The 23,373-nt window shown below is 36.0% G+C and overlaps 1 protein-coding gene across 4 annotated transcripts in view; it reads right to left on the reverse strand.

The window, feature by feature from the left end:
• LOC5578948 (disheveled-associated activator of morphogenesis 1) overlaps positions 1–23,373 on the reverse strand; it is a 573,726-nt gene that overhangs the window by 457,833 nt on the left and 92,520 nt on the right. Inside the window, exons 1-2 of one of the 4 annotated variants that reach the window (XM_021852539.1) lie at positions 5,776–6,079; positions 4,596–4,786 (exon numbers count right to left, since the gene is read on the reverse strand). The exons of the other annotated variants lie outside the window; for them this stretch is intronic. The gene's annotated coding sequence lies outside the window, so the exon portion shown is untranslated. Of the gene's footprint in view, positions 1–4,595; positions 4,787–5,775; positions 6,080–23,373 lie in introns of those variants that run through there. 4 annotated transcript variants of the gene reach the window in all.

Genomic DNA, 23,373 nt, shown 5'->3' on the forward strand with positions numbered 1-23,373 from the left:
AAAAACTCGGATCTTTGCATTTGTTGCAAACAAAAACACAATTCTTTGAAAGATTGTGCTGTTTATATTGAACATCAAACAAAATTTAATCAAAAAATAAAAAATAAAAATCTTTTTTCATATGCTGAAGTAATGAAATCCTCAGATAACAGCTTTTGAAATTTTACCTGATGATAATGGATTTGAAATAATTGATAATTTCAATAATTTTGTTTATAAACCTCCTAATAAAAGGAGGAAAACTTCCAACAAATTTTTAAATAATCAAAATAATATATCTGATGAACCTCAACCATCAACTTCTTTTGATACGAACTTTCCTTCCCTTAAGACATCTGTACCTCACAATAATATTCCTGGTTTTCAAAGAATTGATCCTGATCACTCATCCAAAACTAATAATCCTGAAGGAAACAATATTTCTAATGAATAAAATTACGAAAGTTCAAATAATTCAATATTGAAAATTTTGGAGGAACTTGTTGATTTTTTGGGATTAAGTGATTTTTGGAAAAAAAAATATTAAAATGATTTTACCATTTTTGGCGTTCTAATGGCTTTAAACAATAACAATAATTTAAATATTTAACAATGGAATTGCCGCAGTGTTATTCTCAAAATTAATAGGTTGAAGGCATTGTTGACAAATTTTAATATTGATGTTTTTTTGTTTGAATGAAACATGGTTAGGAACGTCAAAAATTTTTCGTATTCCACAATTTAACATAATACGGAAAGATAGGGATTCGTCATTCGGAGGAGTTTTGATCGGGATTCGTGATAGCATTGAATTTAAATATTTAGATTTTTCTTTTCAATCACAAGTAGAATACGTTGCTGTTTCTATTAGAAAAGATAAATATGAGTTGTCTATTATTTGTTTTTACATTCCTCCAAATTTAAGTTTTTCAATACCACATATTAAATGTACTTTAAATGAAATACCTTCTCAATTTTATATATTAGGTGATTTCAATGCACATAATTTTGCATGGGGAAGTGAAAGAACTGATGGTAGAGGTTCTCTAATTATGGATTTAATTGATAACTTAAATTTGAGTATTTTAAATGATGGATCGATTAAAAGGATTGCTGACCCTCCTAATAATCATTCATGTGTTGATTTATCCCTGTGTTCAAATAATTTATCAATGTAATCTTCTTGGAAAATTGTTGATGATCCCAATGGTAGTGATCATTTTAATTGGATTAAAATCTTCTGCACACAGGAATGTTATACATGAACCATGTGTTCCTGATCTCTCTAAAAATGTAAATTGGTCGAAATTTTGTGATCTTATCTCTAGTTCTTTGATGATTATTGTTAATTCTGATTCTCCAATTGAAAATTATAATATTTTTTCAAAACTAATTAATAACTGTTTACGAATTTCTCAGATGAGAAAAATAGTTCCTGGCAATATAAAAAAATCTCGTCCAACTTTTTGGTGGGATGATGAGTGTTCCACGTCTTTAAGAAACAAATCAGATGCATTCAAATTATTTCGCAGATCTGGCTCCAGAAATAATCATTTGTTATATTGTAAAGCTGAAGCACAGTTCACAAGAATTACTAAATACAAAAAGAGAAATTATTGGAAAAATTTTGTTGAAAATCTTGATAGAGATACTTCATTATCCAAATTATGGTCTGTAGCCTGAAATTTAAGAAATTATAAATCTCATCTTCCTTCTGTTTTAAAATATTCGGAAAATTGGATTGACGATTTTCTTCTAAAAAATATGTCCTGATTTTGTTCTTCCTTCTATAAACTTCAAAACAAATTCTTTTAACTACTTTCGGGAACTTTGCAATGCTTTTTCATTGACTGAATTTAACATGGCTTTATCAATTACCTAAAATACTTCCCCTGGTGTAGATAACATTAAATTTATAGTATTGAAGAATTTGCCAGATGTAGGTAAACTTCATTTGCTTTCAATTTATAATTCTTTCTTACTTCAAAATATCATACCTCATGAATGGCGTTTCATTAAAGTTATTAGTATTGTGAAGCCTGGTAAAGATCCTTCATTAGCAGATAGTAGAAGACCAATCAGTTTATTATCATGTTTTCATAAACTTTTTGAACGAATGATTTTAAATCGCCTTGAATTATGGGCTGAAAACAACAACATTTTTCCTTCTTCTCAATGTGGTTTTAGAAGAGGTCGTGGCACTCGTGACTGTGTTTCTTTGTTGGCTTCACAAATTCAACTTTCATTCAATTAAAAGCAGGATGTTGTATCAACTTTCCTTGATGTTTCTGGAGCATATGATTCTGTTCAAGAAAATTAACAATTTAAAAATTCCAAATCTAATTTCAATTTTTTTGTACAATTTATTTTCTTTCAAAATAATGATTTTTTTCCATAATGGATGTTCCAAAACTATTCGTTATAGTTATTTTGGTCTTCCACAAGGGTCTTGTCTAAGCCCTTTTTTGTACAATTTATTTACAAGTGACATGACATCCATTATTCCTAATGGCTGTTATTTACTTCAGTTTGCTGATGATAATGTAATTTCTATTAGCGGCAAAAAGATTATTAGACATTTTATGCAATCTGCTTTAGACAATATTGATATGTGGGCGCATGAGAATGGTTTTTCATTTTCTGTTCAGAAAACGAAACATATTGTTTTTACAAGAAAACATTCCTCCACAAGTATAAATTTATATCTCAATGGTCTTGAAATTGAAGAAGTTGATGTATATAAATATCTTGGCATATGATTTGACCCTAAATTGAATTGGAACACTCATATCATATATATTCAAAGAATTTGTGCAAAACGAATAAATTTTCTCCGTACAATTACAGGTACATGGTGGGGAGCTAATCCTTCTGATTTAATAACACTTTACAAAACGACTATTCGTTCAGTTATTGAATATGGTTGTTTTACATTTGGTAGTGCTGTACAAACATATTTTATCAAACTTGAAAAAAATCAATTTCGTCGTTTGAGAATTTGTTTGAAACTTATGAATTCAACTCATACTCAATCAATTGAAGTTTTGGCAGGTGTTATTCCATTAAAAATTCGCTTTTAAGAATTGAATTCTAAATTTATGATAAATTGTTCTTCAAATAATCATCTAATCATGAATATTTTGAGATCATTATTTGAAATAAATCCTACTAGCAAAATATTAGAGTCCTTCAATCATTGCTTAGTTGAAAATATTGTTTTAATTCCTTTGAATACATTTCATAATTCTGATATCAATATTCATACATACCAACCATTTATTGACTTGTCTCTGTTTTATGAATTCCAAAAATTCAGCATTCCTATTTTGCCAAATTTTTATTTGAGCGGAAATTTAATGGTATAACCAAAGACAAATTAAAGACCCCCATGTCCCTTGCAGTTGCTCAAAATTTTATGGCTCATAAGGTAATCTAGTCATTTTTTTTGAATAAAATCTCAAATATTGTTTGATACTTCTCTGATTTTTTAACTTTATTTTCAGATGAAGGTTGTGCCCCGTTCCATGACCTGTTACTTGATACGCTTGGTGATAGCCAGATAGTTTCCCATTTCAAAACTTAATTGATGTCCTTTTCAAGATTATGGCTCTGCTTTGGTTCGTAACCGTGTGAGCCTTTAGTTTTAAGATTGTGTTTATAACGTTTTAAAAAAGATAGAGAGGTTTTGTGCCTCTTTGAGAAAGATTTCAAAGAGAATTCATTCAAAGGGGTTTTTCCCTCTCTCAAAATTTTCAATTAAAAATAAATAAATAAATAAATAAAGAACAAATATCTTGGAGTATTCCCTTGAATCCCATAGAGCAAAACGTGGAGGTGTTATTAAATTTGTTCTTCGAAAAATCCAAGTAGTAATTATCTGAGACGTAATTATTGAAGAAATAGTTTTACGCATTTCTCAAAGATTCTTTACAATAATTTCTTACGTATCCTTGGAGGAATCCCTAAAAAATATTCGCAAAAATACTGGTTCAATTTAATACCTAATAATCTGCGCAGTAAATTTTGGAAAAAATAAACTTGGGAATAGACGTGCGCAGAGCGAAAGCATGAGATAGATAGTCATCAAACAAAGCCACGTGTGCTGTTGAGATTTTAATTTTAATCTTGTGTAACCTTCCGTGATATTGAGTCGTCAAGTGGTTCAGTGGCTGAGTTGGTAAAGCGCTCGTCTAGCATAAAAGAGTCATAAGTTCGAATCCCACAAGGAAACGTGGATTTTATTTGCATAATTTCAGCTTTGCATACAAAGGAAGCCGGATCCTATTCTAGGCACTTTTTTATTCACTTCGGCAGTGGTTTTTTTTTTGATTGAAAGCTACAGAGCTCATATTTGGCATTGAATTGAAGTGCTTCTTATGACAAAGTTTCAGAAAATTCGGCCGAGAAAAAACTCCCATGCCAAAGTGAATCATAGAAGTTCCCAAGTGGTTCTGCACCTTACGCAATGAGTTATTTTTTAATTACCATACAGATTAGTCTACCGCACATTTCTATATGTGTCAATATAGCGATCATTGATATTCAGGTGGCTAAGTAAGTTTAATCGAGTTAATGAGAGCTGTGCTGAATTCGTAATGAGAACAATTCCAACTCACCAGTTCATGAATGACCGAAAACAAATCCAGAAGAAGTAGTCGTCATAAGCAATCCATGTGAAACGCAAAACGATTATCATACCAATTTGCCATATCTCCTGGCAAAACAAACATCGAAGATCCAGAAACACAATCACCGAATTACGCAACTGTTTCAACTTCAATGTTGCCGTTTTGCTGCTCCCAAATTCCTGCGACGACAGAAGCAACATTTAGTATGAAGGGTGTTAGTTCTAGCTGCCGCTTCACCGCAAATATATTACACTGACAATTCACCTATATACAGTATTGGACGATACATTTGCAACTTTTTTTCCGGGCAGAATTATCGATTTTGGTAAGTTATATCTCAATTATTTATAAACCGATTTCATTTTTTTTTAACAATTACGAGTTCAAAAGCGATAACAAAAAAAAAAAGGAAACGTTTTGCTCAATTGAGAAACAATAATTTTCAAAATGAAATTTAACTATTGGACTCTGGCTCTAAGCCCTTTTGGAAATTATCTAAAACTTTCAAAAAACCTTAGAAGCCAATTCCAGCATTGAAGGAGGAAAACAAATTATAACTAACCGATTACGAAAAAATACTGGGGAACTGATTTGAAAGATGTGGATAATCAATATATTGAAAAATATGAAAGCTCCTGGCGATGATGGATTTTTTTACATCCTCATCAAGAAACATCCAGAGAGTTGCTAATGATTCTTGGTTAATATATTTAACTAATATTTTCCGTTGGCATACCGGAAACCGGACAAAAATCCGGCAGAAGCTTCTAGCTATCGTCCATTCAGTTTGCTTTCTTCCATCAGTAATTTCTTTGAATAGGTCATTTTGAACAGAATGATGGTCCACATAAATGAAAATTCAATTTTCGACAATGATCAGATCGGATTCCAACATGGACATCGAAGTAGTTGCAAATGCATTGTCCAATACTGTAGACGAGCTCGACGAATCCACTAGAAGCACGCTAGAAAATCGCCGTGTCTTGAATGAGCAAATTGCAGCTCTTCACCCAGAGCTGATCACGAAAACGGCTCGGTCTTGGTCTTGGTCTAGGAATTTGACATTTCCCGATTTGGTTTTGGGTTGGCTTCTGTAACAGAACTTGATGCACTCAACGTCGTCTTCGTAGATCGGTTGCACCAACTGCAACAAATGCGAGGGACAAACCCTTCTTCTAGCTTCTTCTCGAAATTGCCACTGGTAGTATTTCAGCAAGCACACTTCACTTTCACGACACGAAAAACATGGATGCACTTCTTTGCCGGCGAGTGGCATCTGCTTCAGAGATTAATGCACTTCGGAGCGAGAACATGCGTTTGAACAGCGATTGCACTTCCAGCGACAGCAGCAATAAAACTTCACTGCATTTTAAGACACTACACTCCCGGACATTGGTTTCGATCACATTAACGATCAATAAACTGATATTCGTAGATCAAATGACACGACTCGACTCGCAGAGAGAGAGCTCTCGCTTCCAGGGACCCGGCCGGCACCCAAACCCAGACTGAATCATCATCTTCTTGTGCGCCGAGAAGATTTTTTTTTTTCGGGTGAAACGGGAGAACAGTCAGATATGTAGAAGAGCCAAGAGCCAGCCTTTGGTGTGGTGAGCTCACGCCCCAGCATTTATTTTATGACCGTGAGCACCTCGTCTCGCACGTCCAGAACGATATGTTTTATTCAGCTCAGAACGTTTGAGCAGTGAAACGGCAAAATGAAGAGCCGAGCTAATCCACTTTTGGGCGAAATATGTGGGTTTTAATATACTTGAACCTCTTTTTACGATTGTTTGTTTGTCCACCAAAATTCTGATTAACGATCATTCTAAAAATTAATCCATATTTTAAAAATAGCAAATTAGAACTCCGTGATTAGCCGTAAAATAGTGGAGAAAGTTGAAAATCTCTCCAACTTTAAGCTGTCATAAATGAAATACACTTTTCTAGTTAGATGGCATTAATGTTTCATTAGATTCAAGTAAATTTGAATAAATTGCAGCCAGTTTGTTACAAATATTAAATTTTGTTTTATTTGTTTAAGAAGCCTCTGAGTTTGATGAGAAAATTATAACACAATTGAAACAATGACGGGGTTGTGTGTCTAATGGCTACCACTTCTGCTTCATAATTGGAAGGTCATGTGTTCAATCCCAGGCCCGTCCCTTTCCTCGTACTTTGTAGTTGTACCTTTCGCTTGCTTCTATCTACCACTCTTAATATATCACAGTTTATAGCATTTGCTAGAACCCGAGACGGACCTAAATAAACCGTTTCCCTACGCTTCCATTCTTTCATCATTATAGCACGCCTTTCCTTACGCCTGATACATAGGCAGTCTGCTAACCAAACAGCAAGCCTCTCTGCCATAAATATTACCCCACCCTTTCACCCTTCCCGCATGAACTGGCGTAGACGCAGTGGTATTCGCGGTCTACCGTGGGAGCCAGTTGAATGCATCATCAACTCCATCCTCTTCCCCTCATTGGTCTGCATTCTGACGTGGCAGGCACCATTGTTGCCTAAAAATAGAAGATCACCAGCACTTATACACTGAGGGTGTCTGTTAGTCCCAATCTGTTGGTTCCTTGTGTAAGTGCAGCTGATCTGGCGATACTGGAGTAGCAACCACGGGCAGCCAATCAAGCTCAAGCTCAAGCTCAAAATTATAACACAATTGAAGCAAAATCATTTACAACTCATAATTACAAAATCTTGAAACTGATTTAGTTTTTTTTTTTTAACAATGTATACGATAAATTCAATTAAAAAATTGTTTTAATTCAATTTTTTTACAAAAACTTATAAAAAAAATCAATATACTTCAAATTGTTGAATTTTTCGGCGGAAATTATATTTCTAAAGTTCAAAAAGCATCTAGTTAAAACTTCGAGTTGAAAAGTGCATACCGTTTTGTCTCAAATTCCAAACAGACTCATATTCCGAACACTTGTTTTGTACGGCGAATTGGTTGAAATGTTTCGCTGAAATATGTCACCAATCAACAAGGAAATATCAGTCAATTGCAATTCAATTTAAACGTCTCCAATATAATTTATACCACGGGAGTAGTGATGATTCTCTATTTTGAGACCAGTAGAATCAGCTCAGATAAATTTATTTGCGAAATTATTCATTTGTATACGATTTATTCGTGCTGTTCGGAATTTGAATCAAGGTGTTCGGAATATGAGACAGAATCAACACAGTGTTCGGCATTTGAATCAAAATGTTGTTCCATACTTTCACGTAAAAACAATACTAAATCAACATTATTATCGGTACACCCACCAGCTAACAGTTAGGCTTTGCGAAGAAATTGATATTTACACAAATATCAACTAATTTATGCCAATCAGATGCATTTGAAGTCACTGCTGGCCTTAAGTGTTCGGAATATGAGTCAAAACGGTATATAAAAAAAAACAAAAATATTCTTGTTGTAAAATTTATGAAAAAAATCTTCAAAGACCTTTTTGAAGATTTAGGGGAATTAGGGGCATAATGGACACGTTAAGCAAATTTCGTTTTAAGAACATACAATGGCAATATTTTTAATTTACCCCCGGCTAGTTTTCAAGTTTGATGTTAGTACGATGTGCTACATTTGTTCATAATGATAAAAATCATATCATATGTCAGAAAAGCGAGATAGAAAATTTGGTTGAAAACAAGGCTGGTAAAAAGGTATCGGGGCGAAATGAACACCTGCATGAAGTTTAATGATTCCAATATATTTAATGACTGTCAATCGTTCCGATATATAAAAGAGCTCTCCCTCAATCATTATAGCTAAAAAGAACCTTTCTGGGTTCATTACTTTGCTTAAATTAGATTTTTCCACGGCCTTGCTTATATGCCAATTTGAAACTAAAAAAAACTTTTAGTCAAATTTTGAAGGAAAATTGGAGCAAAAATTAAACTATTATACCGTCAAACATTTCAAATGCAATACAGATTTCATGCAGTGTATGAACTTTTGATGAAGTATGCATTTTCTCAGATATTGAGGGGGTGTCCATTTCGCCCCGTATGTTCATTATGCCCCTAATCCCCCTATCGAAGGAAAAAAGCCAGTTTTAGCTCTAGTTTTAACATTTAACTGACAAAAAATTGAAAAAAATAATACTTTCCGTCGAAAATTCATGTTTTTCGACAATTTTTATTAAATAAGTGAGACAAAATTATCTTTTAAATCAATTTGTTGTTCCACAATTTAAAAGCTACAAAATATGCTTCAAAACCATGTACAAAGATTTGAAATAAGTTAAGTATTCATGAAGTTGTGGTCAAACAAGAATATTTTTTTAGTAAACAGAGGAAAAATTTGGAGATGACTACTTTGAACTTAGACTAGCTTTGATTGAAGACAAATTTGATATTCTACAGACTTTCCATTTTATTTTTAAAGAGTTTGATGCTAACACTGAAGAACATATGTATGTCATAACTTAGAAATTCACCTCTAAATCTCAATATTTTGGCCCAAAATTTGAGGTTTCCATTTTAATTCATTTTCATTTATTTAGTAAACATCTAAACAGATAACACTGAATCAACAATTTCACGCCACAATACTCGATTCGTGACCGCATCTCTCCATCCTCGGTTCTACCCCACGCTCGCCAAATCGATACGCACTTGATCCGCCCACCTAGCTCGCTGCGCTCCACGCCTTCTTGTACCAACCGGATCCGAAGCGAACACCATCTTTGCAGGGTTGCTGTCCGGCATTCTTGCAACATGCCCTGCCCATCGTATCCTTCCAGCTTTGGCCACCTTCTGGATACTGGGTTCGCCGTAGAGTTGGGCGAGCTCGTGGTTCATCCTTCGTCCACGTTTCATGCCCGTAGAAGACTACCGGCCTTATGAGCGTTTTGTACATGGTACATTTGGTGCGGGCGTGAATCTTTTTTGACCGCAGCTTCTTCTGGAGGCCATAGTAGGCCCGACTTCCACTGATGATGCGCTTCCGTATTTCACGGCTAACGTTTTTGTCAGCCATCAGCAAGGATCCAAGGTAGACGAACTCGTCGACCACCTCGAAAGTATCCCCGTCTATCGTAACACTGCTACCTAGGCGAGCCCTGTCGCGCTCGGCCCCACCAGCTAGCATGTACTTTGTCTTGGCCGCATTCACCACTAGTCCAACTTTTGCTGCCTCGCGTTTCAGGCGGGTGTACAGGTCTGCCACCTTTTCAAATGTTCGGCCGACGATGTCCAAATTGAAGCAAACAAATTGACTGGATCTCGTAAAAATCGTACCCCGGCTGTTAAGCCTGGCTCTCCGCATGACACCTTCAAGCGCAATATTGAACAACAGGCACGAAAGCCCAGCGCCCTGTCGTAGTCCCGGCCGAGACTTGAACGAACTGAAGTGTTCGCCCGAGATCTTCACGCAGTTTTGTACACCGTCCATCGTTGCTCTTATCAATCTTGTGAGCTTCCTGGGAAAGCTGTTCTCGTCCATGATCTTCCATAGCGCTACACGGTCAATACTGTCGTATGCCGCCATCAAATCGATGAACAAATGGTGCGTAGGGACCTGGTACTTACGGCATTTCTGGAGGATTTGCCGCACGGAAAAGATCTGGTCCGTTGTCGAGCGGCCGTCGATGAAACCTGCTTGATAACTTTCCACGAACTCGTTTGCTATAGGTGATAGACGACGGAAGAGAATCTGGGATAGCACTTTGTAAGCGGCGTTTAGGATGGTGATTGCACGATAATTTTCACACTCCAGTTTGTCACCCTTTTTGTAGATAGGGCATGTAACGCCTTGCTTCCACTCCTCCGGTAGCTGTTCCGTATCCCAGATTCTGACTATCAGCCGATGCAGACAAGCGGCCAACCTTGATGAGTTCGGCTCCGATACCATTCTTGCCAGCAGCCTTGTAATTCTTGAACTGTTGAATGGCATCCTTAAGGCAAAGATGAATCGAAACCAAAGCTCAAATTTTCAAGAACACGGATCTTTAGAACCAAACGTCCGTTTAAACTGAAAATCTAATCGATTGGTCACCACCAACTAGTGACCAATCGATTAAGTTTTCAGCTTAAACGGATGTTTGGTTCTCCAGATCCGTGCTCTTGAAAATTTGATGTTTGGCTTCGATTCATCTTCACCTTAACTTCCCCCATCGTGGGAGCTGGTTGGTTTCCACTGTTCGCTGTGCTGACGTAGCCATCGACTTCGCTGACCTTCTGTGCCTGTGTTCTCTGCGCCATTTAGGTGTTCATCGTAGTGCTGCTTCCACCTTTCAATCATCTCGCGCCCGTCCGTCAAGATGCTCCCATCCTTATCTCGGAAAATTTCAGCTCGCGGCACGGAAGCCTTTGCGGGATGTGTTGAGCTTCTGATAGAACTTCCACGTTTCTTGAGAACGGTACAACAACTCCATCTCTTGGCATTCCACCTCTTCCAGGCGGCGCTTTTTGTCCCAGAATAAGCGGGTTTGCTGTTTCTGCTTCAGTCTGTATCGTTCCACGTTTTGTCGCGTACCATGCTGCAGCATTGCAGCCCGCGCTGCATTCTTCTCCTCTAAAACCTCCTGACACTCCTCGTCGAACCAATCATTTCTTGAGCTCCGTTCGACATATCCGACAATTCTTTCGGCAGCGTCGTTAATTGCTGCTTTGACTGTCCTCCAGCAGTCCTCAAGAGGGGCCCTATCGAGCTCGCCCTCATCCGGCAACGCTGCCTCAAGATGATTGGCGACATCCGGTTGTTTCAGCCGCTCGAGATTGTACCGGGGCGGGCGTCGGTACCGTACATCATTGATGACGGATAGTTTTGGGCGCAGTTTCACCATCACCAGATAGTGGTCGGAGTCAATGTTAGCGCCACGATAGGTTCTGACGTCGGTTAAGTTAAAAAATAACAAATTTTGTTATATGTTGGTTATAGAATATAACACAATGTGTTAAGTTTTTGTTTAATTTATAACATAATGAGTTATATTCTTGTTTAAATGATAACACATTTTGTTTCAATTTTGTTCAATGTAGAGCCTGAAAAGGGCACACAGCAACTGGTCGGGCACTAATTCGCTGGTTGGGTACCGTAATTTAATTGGAAACCTCTGCAATACGTCATATTTGAATGTTCGAATGTTGAATGAATAGCTTAAAACGGTTGCTGAAGGTGAAACAGTTTGCAATCAACTTCTAAGACTGCTCTAAAACTACGAAGGCGCAAATCTCGCAAAAAAAGCATCGAACAGCAGTGCTTTTTTTATGTTGGCTTTGTACACTACTTGAAAGTTTAAAATAAGATGATCAGAAACGTTTGCCAACTATTTCTCCAGTTTAGTGCCTTTGAAAACATGAGTCGGCCATTGTGTCGACCATCTTCGGGTTCCGGTATGTTTCACCTTAAACAATTTTCAAAGACGGCTTCAAATAGTTAAAAACGGCTTACAATGGCCTCAAATGGCTTGAAACTACCTAAAAAGCATTGAAATGGTTTGAAATGGATTAAAATAGCTAAAAACTGGTTAAAAAACGGCCTGAAATGGCTTAAAATTTCTTAAACAGTCTTAAACAGCTTAAAACGGCTCATTAGACCATTATCAATGACGGCTCTTTATGGCTTAAATGGGATTAAAACAATTGAAAACTGCTTAAGGTGAAGATGAATCGAAGCCAAACCTCAAATTTTCAAAAGCACGGATCTGGAGAACCAAACATCCGCTTAAGCTGAAAACTTAATCGATTGGTCACTCGCTGGTGGGTCACAGCACAGGTCGAAAACGCGGGCCATGTCAGGCAGCAAATGCTGATGCTTTTCAACACTCAAACAGCCGGATGTCTAGCAGCGTTGTGAGCCACACGAACACACCCACAAAACATGAACGGTAGGCGCACCTCGTTGCGTATACCCCCCCTGATTTAAAATGGTGTAAAATGGCTCAAATTGAAATAGGTTGAAATGGCTTTAAATGGCCAAAAATGGATTCAAACGCTTATAATTGGCTTAGAATGGATTTGTAATGGTTTGAAATGGCTAATAATGGTGTAAAACGACTTAAAATGTCTTAAATAAATTGACCTAAAATATTTTGAAAAGACTTACAACTGTTTGAAAATGGCTTTAAACGGCTAAAAATGGCATAATTCAGCGTCCATAAATGACGTAGCATGTTATACCCAATTTTGATACCCCCTCTCTCATCGAAGCTTATTTTCACATACCTAATACATGGTTCATCCTACAATCGTAAACTCTCCCTCCCCCTTAAGGTGAAGATGAATCGAAGCCAAACTTCATTTTTTCAAGAGCACAAATTGAGCTGAAAACTTATTTGATCGGTCACCACCAGCCAGTAAATCGGTTAAGTTTTCAGCCTAAACGGATGGTTGGTTCTCCAGATTTGTGCTCTTGAAAATTTGAGGTTTGGCTACGATTCATCTTCACCTTAAAATGCTACGTCATTTATGGACGGTCCTTTATTGGGCTCTGCACAAAAATCTATCTCTCTCTCTCTTTCACTCTACTTTGAATTTTGTAAACAACAAGGCCAGTAAACGTCAAAATCCCATACAAAATGAAAACAGTGCAGAAGCGTATAGGGTTTAAAATTACCTTAAATGGTTTAATTGCTTTAAAATGGCTTGAAACAGCTTAAAATGACTAAAAACGGCTTTTAGGCAATATTCTAATCGCACAAAATGTCTTGAAATGATTTGATATGGCTGTATTGTATAGATGTTCTTCGATCGAGCTGAAATTTTCAGGGTTTTTTCTGTCATGTAAAACAAGATGTTTTGCAAAACATTATATTTTCATACTAGGGGGAAGTGGGACAAAATGACCTCCCATGATTCATGTCACAAGAACTTGTATAACTTTAGTAAAAATGCACAGATTAGGTTGAAATTTGGCATGTTTACTCTACGTTATAAAAACTTTAAGATAAGCATGGTATATGGATTTTAAAAGTGCTTCAAATCGAGAAAAACAAATTTTTATAAAAATTCTAGTGATTTTCAAATCTAGTTTTTCTTGCCAACCGAACTAGGTCAAAAAACTTTATATGAAGTTTTGTAAGGCAACTTATGGGCTTTCATTTGAGGTATAATCCAGGAACGCCGTTTAAAAAATGTTTTTGGGCTAGTGTTTGAAATTGAGCCGGGTACCGCAACCCCCTTTCCAGGAGAGATTGTATTGATGTTGTCCGATCAAGCTGAAATTTACAGGACTTGTTTTTCTATATAATGGAAGGCATTCCGCAAAATTTCAGATTCTTATATTAGGGGAAAGTGGTACAAAATAATCACTTATGATTAAATGTACAAAACTTCTATAACTGTAGTAAAAATGCACGGATTTGTATAAAATCTATCATGTCTACTTTATTTTATATGAACTTCAAAATGAACATGGTGTTTGGATTAAACAATGTTTCAAATCTGGTCTGAAGAAAGACAGCTAACATGAATGTTAGGCAAACATTTACATAGTAGACGTTAGATGTCTTCCATGCTTAGAACAATCTTTGGCTGCCAACACTGCTGAATTTAATTTTTAGATACTCGGATCCATTGCAAGACTGAAATTCGGTTATAGCAAGTTAATGCTTGAGTTAATTTGACTAATTTTATTGTGGTTTCATAGAGATAATTTTGTATGGTTTTGTATTTTATTGAAATACAACATTCTGGTTTCTGGCAACACTATTGATATATATATTTGAAATACTTGGCAACTCGCATATATGAACTAGAAAACGCATAATTCACTTCCCAGAAAAGTTATGAATCACTGGAGGCAGTCTTAGAAAACACCCTGGAAGAATAATTGGAGGAAATCTTTTGTGAAATTTGTGATGAAATTTCGAGACACATATTATGGCGAATTTTAGAGGAAATTTTTAGAGAAATTTTCTAGGCATATTCTATATATTGGAGTAGCTTAAAAAAACTGCTAAAGTTTGTTTAGGAGTAACTCACACAGTTAAAAATAATGAAGGTGACACGTCATGTAAACTTCATTCATGTGATTTAAACATGACGTCATGCAAATTTAAGTCTGGAATCATGTAAATATGTGTTATATGTCACGTAATCACACAGGATCCAGCTGGATTACATGATATATAATTGAAGCTTACATGACATATCATGTAAAAATCCATGATATACCACGCTCCAATTATGTGCATTATATGTCTCAGAAATTTACACGTTTCGTTCGAAAATTGAAAATTGTTTTCGTACAAAATCAATATCTGGGAAAATTCTGAGAATAGATTAGGTAAGGTATTGTATTTCCATGCGGTATTCTTGAAAAATTTCTTGGTAGCAGCCATGGTAATATTTCTGAATTAAATTCAGAAAGAAACCACAAACAATTAAATTGAGAAGAAACTTAGGCTATCATTTGACAAACACTGGGTTTAGTACAATCATTTATTAATGTGATTTGTTTTATCTGGATATCGATAATAGTTAAGACAAGCTGTGCTCAATTCTAAAAGTAACGTTGATATTATCACTTCATTTGTAAGAAATGAAATCATGTGACACATTGATCTATTTCACTCGATATTACAGGATCCATGATTCCATTGTTTGATCTGATTTATTTTATTATAAGCAACGTTCTCAGCTTTGTGATGAATAATTTATATGTTTCTCATTCCATTGGATAAAACTAAAAACCAATTTTGCAAAATTTTTGTTTTATCTATCTTACAGCTAGTTTGAGATATTGAGTCTTGTTTGATACTACATTAGCAGTGTTACCACCTAATATTTTTTCCCAACATGAAACAATGACAACTGCCAACCATCCCATTTTTACTCAATCAAAGTTACCATCTTCCTACAGATTGACTTGAAATAGTTAGATTTTTTTTCTTTTATTTTCAGGTACAAGAATTGCACCGTTAGAAGTGACATAGGATGGTACTTGTTGGCTACTTTAACTAATGTGAAGATATAAGCTTAAATCGGATTATAGATAATCAATTTTCTCTAATTTTTCTTGGGCAGTGTTGCCAGTTTCCAAAAAATGTTTCTCATATGTAAAGTATTAGATAAGGCAGCATCCATTTATAACGTAACGCTAAAATTGGAAATTTTTGACCCCCTCCTCCCCCCCCCCCCCCCCAGAAACGCTTATACAAATATGGAAAGTTTCAATTTTTTGTATAAGCCATAACGCTTGAGCCTACTTCCCAATTCCCCTAGAGCGTTACGTAATTTGTAGATGCCGCCTAATGATAGGGCCCACTACAATTTCGCTGCAAATATCCTGTTACTTTTGTGCCGTGAATTACTAATGTTTAACACTTATTCGCTCCGCCTGGCCAGTATTTCCAGGGTCAAAAATAATTGTGTTTCACTTTCCCTTCCAGACGAAATGTACAATTGTGTCGACTTTCTGATACGATTAAAGCAAGCGAAGAAAACATCCCATCAGTATTGATTCATGATCGGCAATGTTTTACAAGTAGTAACAAGCTTTATAAATAGGTAACAGCAGCGAACGAGAGCTCCAAAAACAGAGTGATGGTAAATGTCATTTCTCTTGCTTGGGGGAAGATGTTTTATGTTACTGAAATGATAAAATAATCCCCAAACATCTTATAGCAATAGTGCCCCCTGGTTTGGAGCTTGTTTAGATAGGTTTTCTTATGCATTGTTATACCCCCAATACAATCAAAGCTGCAGCAATAAACAATAAACCGACTCTCATGATGCGTTGTGGATTATGATTGTAACAGAGAGCGATAACTTAGAGATTTTATAATTTTTTTTTTAAATTCAACCCCTGCTGTACATACTAAATTGGATAAAACCGGAAATGTATTTGCGTAATATATAAATTTATATAGGGAGCAGAGCTTGGGCACTTCCATGATTTACTTTGGCAAAGGAGTTTTTCTCGGCCAAATTGTCTGAAAGTTTGTAATAAGAAGCATTTAATACTACGCATATTGGGGCCAAATATGAGCTCAGTAGCTTTCAAAAAACCTCACTGCCGAAGTGCATCAAAAGTGCCAAGAATAGTACTCGGCTCCCTATTATTTTAAGAATTTGGGGTTTTTAAATCTCCTTTTTTTATTAGCTGTATTACGGTTATCGTTATTTTCATAATTGAATGGTATTTTGACGTAACAACAACATACAATAAATTCTTTCCATGACAATCGAGCAGTGTTGCCATCTAGAGCCAGAATTTTATAAGTAAACAATAAATCGAATGTAGTACTATACCATTTAATTCCACTAGAGTTGGTATCCTTTGACATATACGCGTATTCCGACCTCAACTGTAAGGCCGTCTTCAGTGTCGTGTACTAGACTCGACTTCTAGTACACGACACTGAAGACGACTTTACAGTTGACGTCGAAATACGCATCAAAGGATACTAGCTCTAGTGGAAATAAATGATATAGTACTAAATTCGGTTTTTCCTTTACTTCTAGGGGCGATCCATTAATTACGTAAGACAATTTTCAGGATTTTTCAACCCCCCCTCCCCCCGTGGTAAGTTTTTTTGTATGAAAATTAAAAATAAATTGTATGGCGCGTAAGAAATCCAAAACCCCCCCACCCCCCATAAACCCTTACATAATTAATGGACAGCCCCCTAGGTATTCCACTAAACAGCTCAAAGATTTATTATCAGAATTTGATGTTATGAGTGAAAATTTCCGAAAGTGCTCAAGCCATGCTTCAACTTTGGTGATTATCATGGATTAGCGTGAATCGATTATACAATTCTCTCTTTCACATGATTTCTCCTCTTATCTTAGCTACAAGAAAGATAATTACCATGCAAAACTAAGCAAAAAGACACCCAGAATCGGAGAATATTGTGAGCAACGCGCGACGACCGAGCATCGGAGCATCGGGCATCGTCGATTGTCGTCCCCACATGCAAAACACGGGTCGGGTGGCGCCCTGCCTTGCACGAATCGAATCATCGCCGGTCGTCGTCGTCGTTGCACAGAAGTTCAGTTTTCCGAAATCTGACAATAACTCAATTTCCAAAATTTCCAGACAAACGTTCCTCTAGAATATCATATAGAAGAACACTTCCAAAAAATAGGACCCTGAATATGAAACTTGAATTTTTGTATCAATATTCAACTTTTCTATCTTCACTAAAACACGTGGATATTTAGTTTTCACCTTAAGTTTTTTCTCGTCGATAGCTCATTTGTACCTAGATTCAAATTTCTCGAATAAACATTTCATTTCACCTGTAGTTAATCCTATTGCATTTTTACCAATTATTACTGAAGGTTTTTCAATCAATACAGTACAAATCATTCCCCGTAGAGAACAATTATCTTGCTTAAATTTGCCTAACCATTCGTTTGCGAAAAAAGTAGAGAATTAAAAAATGTGTAGAAAATAGTAAACTTGTTAAACAAATTTCATGAATACCTAAATATAGTGATAAAAAATTTTCGATCAGTTTAGTGGAATACCTATAAATAAATGAAAACCCGAATTTAGTACTATACCATTTAATTTCACTACAATTGATATACTTTGACAGATACGCGTATTTTGATCTCTACTGTAAGGCCGTCTTCAGTGTCGTGTACCAGACTCGAATGATATAATACTAAATTCGGTTTTTCATTCATTCAAAATTAGTGACAACGCCCAAAAGAGAATCTGCAACCCTAAAATATTGAGAATGCGTAATTTTAGCCATGATTTTTCAAATCTGGACTGCTGTGCGTCGTCGCTGCGGTCCACTGAAGGCTATCTCCCGAGATATACACGTACTCATATATGCTCAGCGTGGTGAGTTGCGTGGGGCGGAGACGTTCGTTCAGGTTCAGTGGAGAAGATTTGGAGCGTTGTGCCAGACGACAACCATCCAAAGACGAAGTCAGTTTGTTCTGCTACTTGTCACCCTGCCTGCCTGCCCAAGGGAAAGGGGAGAAGACCATAACTTCGTGTGTCGTGGCACTTGAGGAATATTGAACACATTTCCAACTGTGAGAGTCGGAAACTGGTCAAGAGACGACAGAACACTACTGCACTGTGGTGTTCTGGTGACCTGCCCCCGAGGTGGCACAGAGAAAGGAAGAAGCGCATATTTCAATTTCTCAAGTGGGCCCACGCGAAGTATCCGAACGACTTAGGATAATCAAAGAGTGACAAGTTTTATCATTCATGGTTTTTGGCTGAGTAACGATGGCTCAAATACTTAACCCTCTAATACCCAAATTTTTATTTTCGACCTTAGTATCATTTTTCGCTATCTAAAATCGATCTTAGCACGTTTTGGACAAGGATTTATTTTTATTCGCAAATATAAGAATTTTAATTTTTAATTTTTCAATTTTTATTTTTGAACATCCCTGTCTTTTTTTAATTTTCATCTTTTTTTCTTGAAGCCCCTTCTGGTTACCGATATTTGACAATAACAAAAATTTAAGTTTATTTTATGTTTTCAAAAATATCGCAAGTACTTTTGTTTAGTTATAATTTATTTTTTAACTTAGTTATAGTTTATTTCCAATACATTGAACAGTACGGCTTCTGTGATTAAGAGCTACTATCGACATAGGATGGAATTAACCCTACATTGACTCGATATCGACCTAAATACATTTTGATCATCGACTCGACACTGACCCGACTTAAATCCGATGTCAACCTGACATTGTCCCGATATTTGGTATACACATCAGGAGGAAATCTTCGATTCGTATCAGCTCCTCACTCATGTACGTTGATACTAGCATCAATGGTAAAGGCAGTGTCGATCATTTCGCAGACCAAGTTTTTAAAAAGTTTAATTATGTATTGTGATATTTTAAAAAGAAACCAACGCTCCCAAAAATACATAAAAAAAAGAATTAAATCATATGTAAAATATATGTTATAATTTTGAAATAATCGTATCAATATCTATTATAATTTTGTTACAGTCAGTGGTGTTAAAATTTGTGTTATTTCAACAGCTTATCAGCTTACTTTTTTAAAACATTATGTTACGAAAAGTTTAAATAAATAACAATTGTTGTTATAATTCTGTTTTGCTGTCCTGATCCGGATTTTTCACTAATTCTTTTAAGAAATCGAATAAGGATTTTGAATGATTTTGATATTCATGACATCAACTTCCCGATTATCAGAAAGTCTCACAATTTTTGAAGTCCTTAAAAAATCACTTTTTGATCCAGCAAGAATCCTTCAAAATGCAATGCATTCAAAAGTTCCTCCTTCAAGTAGTACAAAACATATCGCCAGGTAAAAAAAGTCTATGAAGAAGTTTCCTATTTGAATTTATTCCCAAGGATTTCTGAATAATATTGTGAAATAGAGTCTTGTGAAAATCTTGATTTAATCAAGTGGATGTCCCGATAGACTCATAGATGAAACCTAAATAGTATCGTTTAGGAGCTTTGAATTCAAACTTCATGGTATGTTGACTGTTCTCTTACATTTTCCAACTCGGGACACACCGGCGCATCACGATGTCGTGCCTCAGAACCAAAGACTGGACGTGGACCATCCCGAATCTATTTGTCCGATCCCTTCCCCGTTACACCCCCACCATCACCACCTCGTAACATGGTTGGCAGATGCCACAAATAAACAAAAAAAATGCAACAATGTAAACAAACCGTGCAAGTTGAAATCGTGCAGCCTGTGGCATCAGATGTTGCCGGCTAGAACAACTAAAATGCCAAAGTCCCTAAAAGGGATAAGTAGGCGGGGTAGCCCGGCTTGTCAATGGAACCCTAGCTGAGGGAAAAAAAACTCTCCGGAGCATCGTATGTAGTAGGCACTGCACAACATTGGCGTCATCTATAAATAAGCATGGTTTACTACGACTTCAAATGCATGCGATCGTCTTCTTCGTCGTTGTTGTGAAGACGACTTGGGGTCAAATTCATATGAATAATGAATGAATCACATTTGGCGTTGACTGGATGCACCGCTTGCTGGTGGTCCAGGGCCGTATCGATAAGGGATCCGAGAGGACTGGGGCCCCCCATTATAGGAGCCCCGCAAACCATGGTCGTGTCGTGTCGTGCACGACTTTAAAAATATTTATAAATACACTTTTATCAACTGTTTCAAACAAAGCAAAGTGTTTAATTTCATGGATAGTATTTAGAGGTCAGTTTTCTTTGAAACTAAAGTTTTTGAAATTTTTATGTGAGTTTTAAGGCCTAAAAATTCATCTTTCAACCGTCAGAATTAATCATATATGAAATTTTTTGGTTCAAATTCAAAGAATTCTTTGTGATAATCATTTCAGACAGTATACATAGATGATAAATTTTCAAAACATTGTTTTGGGCGAAAAATCTTCATTATAAGTTTAAGTAGTGCTGAAAAATACTTCCCACATTCGTAAATCTGGCCCTGTGTAGGTCGGCCTATGACGGGAAGTAATCAATTTTGAGCATCGTTGCAACGGAGAATCCCGGATTAGGAAAGGTACCGTAGCAAGTAAATCCACTCACTGACTAAATACTGTGTATGCAAAAAAACGTGAACCGATAATCCTCTCAAAACGAAATCAAAACAGAAATCTAAAGCTAAACAACAACTAACCGGCCCAAAATGGAGCAATGTTTTGTTGAGAATCGAACAAATGGAGCGATCCCATAATTCAATTTTGTTTGGTTTAATAACATTTGCTCGTCGTAGAGGGAGGAAGAGAAAACCTAAAGCGAAACGGGCCCAATTATTCTTTCCCTCTAGCTCAACGTTCCATACCAAAGGGGAAGACGCTAGTGCTATCTTTAACTCTTCTCCAGAAAATTTGGCTCTGGTGCTTGATTTGAGTAGGATGAGAACAACGGGAGAACCAAAAACAGATGTTTTGGTTCGTTCATCGCTCCCCGAGCCGGTATTGCACCAATTTGGTCTAACCCGATCAGAACTGGTTTTTATGGTTTTTGAATTAGTGTGAGAAAATAGGGAATGGAATGGTTTGATACGAAACAATTACAGTTGATTAAATGATTGATACTATACGATAACTACTTAGTAAATGATGCCTACGCAATGCATATCAATTAATTAGCAAAAATATGGACAGTATTATATGGTTGCATATAATTAGATATAATTAGATACAATGGTAACAGAATACAAGACTTTTTAACGATAATACTGCGGAACACGTTTTTGTCTCAACCACCAAAATACCACTATTTACTTAAATTAGGGTTGCTGAATCCATTGTCATTTTCAAAAATATTTGAGATATTGACTGCTGAAAATGCAAAATTTGACTTTCAACGCTTAAAAGTTATTTTTTGATGGATTAGAAAAGTATTATATTTTCTCGTATAAGAGAAACGAAGAATATTGTATGGAGACTGCAAGCGTGTTAAAAAAATCGATTGAATATAAATTCAATCGTGAAATTTCAACCAAATAATATCTTAAATGAAACTTGAAGTCCTATTTTGCATACTTGGTGAACTAGATCACAAAAAAGTTTGACAAATCATACTTTAAATTTCATGTAAACATCAATTAAATCAGTGTTTTATACAAATTTGGCGATCTGTAGCTAAAAATTGTGACATCCTCGAACATTTCAGAGAACGGTTTCAGATTCAGCAACTCTAAATCTACTAGAGACACATAATTTGATCCTGGAGACACGCAAAATTGTCATTTTTGTTACGCTGCACTATGTTTTATTTTTTCGATTTCATGCGCTTTTTGAATAGCGCTCAAACAGTTGATTTTAGCGATATAGTTTGTTCGGAGAAGTTTCTTGGTATATTTAAGCGCATCTTTTAATGCAAAAACTTTTGTGATCAATCCATCTAGCAGTGAGATAGAAAAACTATTTTTTCATTACATTTACATAGGCATATGGTGTATTCGGCAAATTTGGAGAATGGAAAACAACTTTGTCGAAGACACGATTTTTTTATCTCTTATACTTTTTGAGATATATCCCGTTGTATGTGAATGACCCCAAAAAATCATATTTTTTAACATAACTTTTTTTCCAAGATTTTTAACATTTTTTGTGTTTTCTACAAAGTTGTTTGTCATGGAAAAGCCCGTATTTTTGCTGAACATATCATTCAGGAATTCCTTCAGAGATACCCATAAAAACCTACTGTGTATTACAATAGGAAATCATTTTCGGATTCTTTAAACACTTCCTTCTGAGATTCCTTCAGGAATTTCGTTAGAGATTCTTAAGGGAATCGAAGGAAAATAAACCTTAAGAGCTTCTCCGACAATCCCTTGAACGACTTCACAAGAGATTGATATAGAAACTCCACGGTCAGATCCAGGGAAGTCAAAGAATTTTCCATTACGTAATGATCCTGTACTAAGCGGGAATCAAACCCGTTTGGCTTTTCTTTGTAGCATTGAATGTTATCACTAGGTTAAAAAAGGTCCCAAGAGTTCCTATAGGGATTTGTGCATAAATGTCTCCACCAGGGGAAAAGTTCACCAAGAAATTCTACAAAATTTCTCCAGAAATTCATCAAATAAATCCTGAGATACTTCTTGAAATTTATTCTGAGATAACTTTAGGAATTCTTCTTCGTGTTATTCCTTTAAGCATTCCTCAGGGATTTCATCTAGGTATTCTTTCATGAATTCTTCCAGAAATTTTTCCACTTATTCAATAAATCTGTACTACTGGGACTCCTTTGAAAATTGATAATGAAATTTCTCCAGATTCCTTTTTGACTCCTAGAGAAAATTTCCCAGCGATTCTTTCAACAATTCCTGCTGAAATTACTCCAAAAATTCTCCTTAGAATTATTTCAGGAATTCTTACATGAACTC

The sequence above is a fragment of the Aedes aegypti genome, chromosome 3, assembly GCF_002204515.2.
Source record: "Aedes aegypti strain LVP_AGWG chromosome 3, AaegL5.0 Primary Assembly, whole genome shotgun sequence".
NCBI classification, from domain to species: Eukaryota; Metazoa; Arthropoda; class Insecta; order Diptera; family Culicidae; genus Aedes; species Aedes aegypti.